Here is a 7,502-nt window from a genome sequence, read left to right as displayed (position 1 = left end):
GTATGAAAACTAAATCTTGTTCAGCACTCATAGTTAAGATCCTGATGCATTTTTCCTGGAGGAGACATTCTACAGGAAACTTTGTTGCTGGCAAAGCTTATACTATCTGGAACTAAGTAAACAGTTCATAAACTGTCTACTAGAAGTCAGCAGTAAAAAATCAATCTCTGAAACATCCACTAGACTGGGAAAAAAAAAAAAAAAGAACTTCCTGAGATACCAAATAATTTATTCAAAGCTTACACCCAACTCATGTGTCAAGCAGAAATTTGTTTGAAATTCCCAGTTTAGAGAGTATATGATCTCTTACTAGAGCTAGTAAGAATCATTTCAGCAATATTTAACCTGGGGGATAATGTTGTGGTCTACAGCTGCGAAGCCAGTTAAAAACAAGACAATCAAAGTTAACTTTACTCTTAACAGTGATCTTGCAACTGTCTACTCTCAAATCCTGAACTTCGTCCAACTTAGTCCAACTCTTTCTCATTTCAATGACCGTAACTATTCCTATTCAATAGAAAATAATGAAAAACAGCAAAACCCAAAAACTGTTTAAGTCTGTATGTTTGTAAGTAAAATTAAAAAAAATAAAGCCAAATAATGTTATTATGCCTCTTTTCATAGCTGTATATGTAAATTATATATGCATCCTATTAATGTTTCTGAACTATTTTGAGTAAAAACAGATTATGTCTGGGGATATTCACACTTCCCCATACACACTTGTCCTTTGAAATTAGATATATTCACACTGGCTTAGCTTTTTTTTAAATGTTTATTTTCTTAGTTAAATAATGAACCCACATTCTGGTGGTAGATATGACACAACTGGGTTAGTAAATATAGAAGCAACAGCAGTCTAGGTCATTATTATTAAAAGTTCTTTATCAGTTGACTTTTTGGTATGTTTTATAATATTAATATATGGGGTCATAGCAAACCTATAGCATTTTTTCATTTTAAATATTTTATTGTTGCACAATAAGCAAATAGTAGTTTCTAGAGTGTGTGTGTTCAGCTCAACAATAGTTCACAAAGTGAACATACTTATGTAACCAGCACCTATGTCAAAGCAAGTTGAATATATATATACCAGTCATCCTGTAGCTGTTACACTACATGACAAGGGTAATCGCTATTCTGACTTCTAGGAATAGATATACATATATACATATATATATATATATATGTATATTCCAGCCATTTTTAAAACAGTATACAAATAAATTATGCAGAATGAACAATTTTGTGTTTTTGGCTTCTTTGGTTTAATATTAGGTGTGGAAGATTCACTCATGTTTTTGAATATGGTTTTGGTTCAATCATTCTTTTTGCTATACACGTGTTAATAGTAGCTCATTGAATGAATATACCACAATTTATTTATCCATAATTCTGTTCATATGTATTTGAGATTTTACTGTACCAAGGCTTGTAAGAAAAAAAAGCTGCTATAAACATTATTTTACTTGTCCATTAGTGAATACACGTAGAAATTTATTTTGGGCATATTACTAGAACTATGTATATGTCTATAAGAAATATGGGATACGTTTATCGGGGGTTAATAGATGTCGAATAGTTTGCTAAAGTGTTAAGTTTATGAGATCTATTTTACTTAATCTTCTCACTAAAACTTGAAATTATCTGGGTTTTTTTTTCTATTTTTGTTTCACTCATAAAGCTCTTTGATCTATTGTATAGCTTTGGGACATGAGTTGCTTTTCTTAGATAACATCAAGCATGTTTTAAATTTATTTATTGTCTATTTAGTTAGCTTACTTTTAGAGTAACTGTCTATACCTGTGTTTATTTTTCTTTTGGTTGTCTAACTTTTTTGATTCTTAATTTTTTTTAATCTTCTGAGTATAACATTATTGATTTTTTTTGTGTCCTGTGTAATAAATATTTGCTTACACCAATATCATAAGATGTTTTTCTGTGTTTTTTTTTTTTTTTTCCTAAATGCTCACTTGTTTAACCTTTCAGATTTAGGACTGTAATACGTAAGGGAAATTTTTTGTCTATGTTGTCAATATATTAAAAATCATTTTCCTATATTTGTATCCAATCAACATAGAACCATTTATTTTAATAAAACATTTTAGCACCCTAGTATAGTGCTTTAAGCTTAAGTCAGACCAATGTATATGAGTGACTCCACTGCTGGACTCCTCCACCCCTTCTTCTTCTTCTTCTTCTTTTTTTTATTTCCTTGGTCAGTTTGTCTATTTTTGATAGAAAAAAACAAACAAATAAAACTCATACACACACACGCATACATACACACATACATAAAGGTTGCAAGTGAAAGAAAAGAAAAAAATTATCATGCAAACACCAACAAAAAGATAACTGGTATAGCTGAATTATTATAAGACTATCCATATACTTTTAATAACAAGCTTTTGGAAAAATAAAAGGGATGTTTAATAATAAAAAAAGGTTCAGTCCAAAAGAAAAAAGTTGTAATTCTAATTATGTGTATATCAAAAAACATAATTCTAAAACACCTTTTACAAAAAATATACAGAATTAAAAAGGGAAGTGTATAAATCCACAGTCATAGTAGAAGACTTCAATACAGATCTTTGTATTACAGCAAGTAGTTACAAAACAAAAGAAAGATAACAGCTAAAAAATCCATTTAGCCAACTTGACCTACTGATATGTAGAACAATGGAAAAAAATAATGGCTGGGGATTTACTCCTTTCAAGTGCACGAGGAAATGTCACAAAAACAACTGTATTAGTCAGAGTTCTCTAGAGGGACAGCGCTAATAGGATATATAGAGGGGAGTTTATTAAGGTGTATTGACTCACATGATCACAAGGTGAGGTCCCACAATAGACCATCTGCAAGCTGAGGAGCAAGGAAGGCAGTCCTAGTCTCAAAGCTGAAGAACGTAGGGTCCGAAGTTCAAGGGCAGGAAGCATCCAGCATGGGAGAAAGATGTAGGCCTGAAGACTAAACCAGTCTAGTCTTTCCATGTTATTCTGTCTGCTTTTATTCTGACTGTGATGGCAGCTGATTAGACTGTGCCCACCCAGACTGAGGGTGGGTCTGCCTTTCCCAGTCAATTGACACAAATGTTAATCTCCTTTGGCAACACCGTCACAGACACACCCAGGAACAATACTTTGTATCCTTCAATCCAATCAAGTTGACACTCAGTATTAACCATCACAATAAACATAAGCTAATTCATCTAGAGAGCCTCATCATATTTCAAAGGATGGAAATCATTCTTAAAAAAAATTTAAGGCTGGGTGCAGTGGTTCTTGCCTGTAATCCCAGCACTTTGAGAGGCTGAGTTGGTTGGATCACCTGAGGTCAGGAATTCGAGACCTGCATGGCCAACGTGGCGAAACCCCATCTCTACTAAAACTACAAACATTAGCTGAGCATGACACATGTGCCTGTGGTCCCAGCTACTCGAGAGGCTGAGGCAGGAGAATCACTTGAACCCGGGAGATGGAGGTTGCAGTGAGCCGAGATTGTGCCACTGCACTCCAACCTGGGTGACAGAGGAAGACTCTGTTTCAAAGAAAGAAAAAATATAATACATTAACATTACGCTAAACATAAGAAGTAAGTACGTAAGTTTAAAGAAAACAAAATAACAGCTTGTATATGAGGCAATGCACTTCTAAAGGATTAACAAAAACAATTAGGAAATATATTTACATGCATAATATTGAAGAGATGGCACAAGAAATCATGGGAGATGAATATTGATTTGAGAGAGATGTATTGTTTGTTTTGTTTTTTTAAAAGTGACTCATTTAAATTGTTAAATTTCAAGGATAGAGAAATAAACTTTCAGGCATTAGGCAAGCAAAGCAAATCATCCCTTAGGGTAAAAATAAAAATAATCAAGCTGGTGTTTGTTCTTTTAATGCTAAGAAGTGATGCCAGAACACAATGAAAAATTTGAATTCCAGTGTCTGGTTACAGACTCCTTAAAGCAAAATGATCATATCTGTCAGCATACTTATATTATGTGTAGCATTATAGAACAAATGTAGAAATAGTAACAACACTAATATGCCTAACATTTGAAGAAGCAGTGTAGAGTAGGGATCGATCTACATAAGGTGTTCAGGTGTGTCAGAGGTTGGCCAGGTGGCCTAAATCTCCTTTGGACCTCATGCCAGAAAGCTGGTCCAGACTGTAAATGTTATTGATCAAAACAGAACTTTGGTTGATGGACATTGCACTAGGGTAAGGAGACAGGCCACTCCTTTCAACTGCACGTGGCTCACTGACTTCATCCCCAAGTTCCTACACAGCACCCTCCAGAAGTATGTCCGAGAAGCCTGGCAGAAGGCCAGTGTCAGTACAAAATGGACAGCCACAAGGTGGAACAAAAGGATTGAAGCCATAGAAAGGAAAGCCAAGATGACAGATTTTGATAATTTTAAAGTTATGACTGCAAAGAAAATGAGGAGCAGAATAATCAAGAATGAAATTAAGAAGCTTCAAGAGGCAGCTGTCATGAAAACTTTTCTCAACAAAATACCTGCTGCTAAAGGTGCTGCTGCAGCTTCTGCAGCTGCTGTTAAAGTTCCAGCAAAAAAACATGACCACTGTAGGAAAGAAGGCTCCAGTCTAGAAGGCTCCTTCCCAGGAAGCCACAGGCCAGAAGGCAGTGCCTTTTCCAAAAGCTCAGAAGGGTCAGAAAACTCCAGTTCCAAGAGCACCTGCTCCAAAGTCATTTGACAATATTGCATAAGAGGCTGTTATAAAAGTAAATAAAGGTTCTTTTTGACATGTTCAAGACTTTTTTTTAATCTAATTTGTCCGGGAAAGCCACCACATAGATTTTCATAGTCTTGTATTAATTTAACTATTCTGTTCCCCCCTTGATCCACTGCTATTTGTATATTTTGATAAGCTTGTGCATAACTCTGTAACACAGAAAACAGCTGATGGCTAGCTAGATCCAGTTCTTCCTCAGACCAGACATTTCCAATAAAATGAAAATAGTAATACATAAGTATCATGTCCTGAGGAGACATTAGCTCAATCTCTCAATACATTTGATTACAAATTTCAATATAAGAAAATAATAATTATTTTAAAAAGGTCTGTACAGAATTATCCTGGTCATGACTGTTCAGCCAAGAATATTTCTTTTCTTCTGGTACAGGGAGTACCTCTCTCACATGGGAAGTTTTATCTCCTCTTTCCAGTATGAAAAGAGATTAGAATGACATTTTTACCTTTGCTGCTTTGGAAGCACCTTTAGCTCAAAATAATTCTTATACCCACAAGGCATAGTTGGGGGTACATATTATGCCATCCATCAATATCTGTCATTTCATCATTTGTTTCCCAGTTGATATATCCGTTTTCAATTTGTTTTACCCCATCCTGGCTTCTTTTAGATGAATAAAATACTATCAGCCCGTTTTTCCTCAGTTTACTTATTTATGCATGCATGTTTTATTGTGCTTTAAGTGGTGTTCAAGATTTACAACATGGATTATTCACTTAGTTGATAAAAATTATTACTTTCAAACATTCCCCACAGTCCTAAAGTCTTATACACAAATTCTATTTAATTTTTATACCTTGCATCATTGTATTCATACATTTTAGTTAATATTCAGAATTCCCTAGATGTTTTTTATTTGTCTGGTACTGTCAATGTTGCATAAATTTCTTTTTTTTTTTTTTTTTGTTTTTTGAGATGGAGTCTCGCTCTGTGGCCAGTCTGGAGTGCAGTGGTACGACCTTGGCTCACTGCAACCTCTGCCTCCCAGGTTCAAGTGATTTCCCGGTTCCAGCCTCCTGAGTAGCTGGGACTACACGCGCACACCACCATGCCCTGCTAAATTATGTGTTTTTAGTAGAGACAGGGTTTCACCGTGATAGCCAGGATAGTCTCAATCTCCTGACCTCATAATCCGTCCGACTCAGCCTCCCAAAATGCTTGGATTACAGGTGTAAGCCAAAGCACCCGGCCATAAATTTCAATTTTAAACTCATACTTCAGTCTTTGTTTCCCTTCATCTATTCTTACAAGTCTGTGTTTCCTTCTTAATAATAATTTGCCATAATAATTTTTATTTCTTTAGAGCAAGTTTTCTGGAGATAAATCCCCCAGTTTTGTTGTTGTGGGTGTTATCTAGAAGAATTTATACTTCTATTATTTAAAGTATATTGAGTATACTTGTTCTTTCTTTGTTGTTATCAAGGAGTCTCTAGACATCACAATTCTACCATAAAAATTGTATTATTATTTTGTATTGAACAAATCTTAACTTTTATTGTGGAGTTTTGATTTATATATATCTAAAATTTCTATTTAGAGACTTCCTTATATTTTGGATATCCACTTTTAACCTAATTGCAACATTAATATAAATTATTCAACAAGCATGTAAATATGAAGCAGAATAATAAACAGAATAAGAATATTTCAGGGTTCTTGCAGCCTAGACCTAATTTGTATTACTATGTCTTGCTTTCTCAAAGCAAGACATATCTATATATCTAAAATTTTGTGTCCATGATTTACTTGCATTTGAAGTATATGTTTTTTCAAACACCTAGGTTTCCTAAAAATACATTTTCTGTGTCTAGAGCTTTTAAAACTGGCATGATGTAACACTCTGCAATTACTTATTTCACTCAACACTAAGTTTCTACAGCTCATCCAAGTTATTGTTGTAGGAGGTTGTTCATTAATTTCCATTGCTTTAAGTATTCCTTTATGTGCAAATATTAAATTCACTAACTCACCCCAAGTGAGTGAATGTTTGCCTTATTTCCAGGCTGATGTATTTTTTAGCTATTGTGAAAAGTGCAATCAGATATTTTGTACATGTCTAGTGGTAAGTACAGAAAATTTTTCTAAGTCATGTACTTAAGAATATAGTATCTATTTTAAAAGTTTGTAAATGCTCACCTTTTCATGATAACTCCAAATTCTTTATAAATAATTTGTACCAATCTACACTATCATTTTTAATGAATAAGAATTACCCATTTGAAAATCGTTTGCCTCCACTCAATGTCTTAGACATTTTATTGCTGCTAATGGTGGGTACAGAAACGTTTATCTTTGTAGTCTTAATTTGCATGTCCTTCTTTTGTAATAAAACTTCATTCATTTTTTTTTCTAGGCACAAGAAGCCCTGAGTTAAAGAAGAAGGAAGAACTACATCATTGAATTATGTCTATATTTCAGGAAGTAAGTGGTTAACTCTCTCCCTGCACCCTTTCTTAGTCAACTTATTTGTCCGGCTTCTACAATCAGACAGAAATTAGCATTCTTTTTCTCATTCAGTCACACTTTTACTTTTCTACATGATCCTGGTCAATCATCTATAGTGAGATGTTTTAAACAATTGAATACTGTGCATCCCCCTATTTTTAAGTGTATTATACTCTAGCTCTGTGTGCGTGTGTGTGTTTGTATGACAGCATTGTGTACCTCTTACAGTCAGGAACTGTGTCAAAGTAGCATTAAATTACTCATGTGTATCAGAGC

At 34.1% G+C, this 7,502-nt stretch overlaps 1 pseudogene; it reads left to right on the top strand.

Moving 5' to 3' along the window:
* The first annotated feature begins 355 nt into the window (after positions 1 to 355).
* On the top strand, positions 356 to 4,736 carry LOC105513448 (annotated as a pseudogene).
* The last annotated feature ends 2,766 nt before the right edge of the window (positions 4,737 to 7,502 follow it).

This window comes from Colobus angolensis, unplaced genomic scaffold, assembly GCF_000951035.1.
Source record: "Colobus angolensis palliatus isolate OR3802 unplaced genomic scaffold, Cang.pa_1.0 Scaffold23, whole genome shotgun sequence".
Taxonomy (NCBI): Eukaryota; Metazoa; Chordata; class Mammalia; order Primates; family Cercopithecidae; genus Colobus; species Colobus angolensis.
The sequence above is the reverse complement of the archived record's forward strand: the minus strand, read 5'-3'. Positions and strand labels throughout refer to the sequence as shown.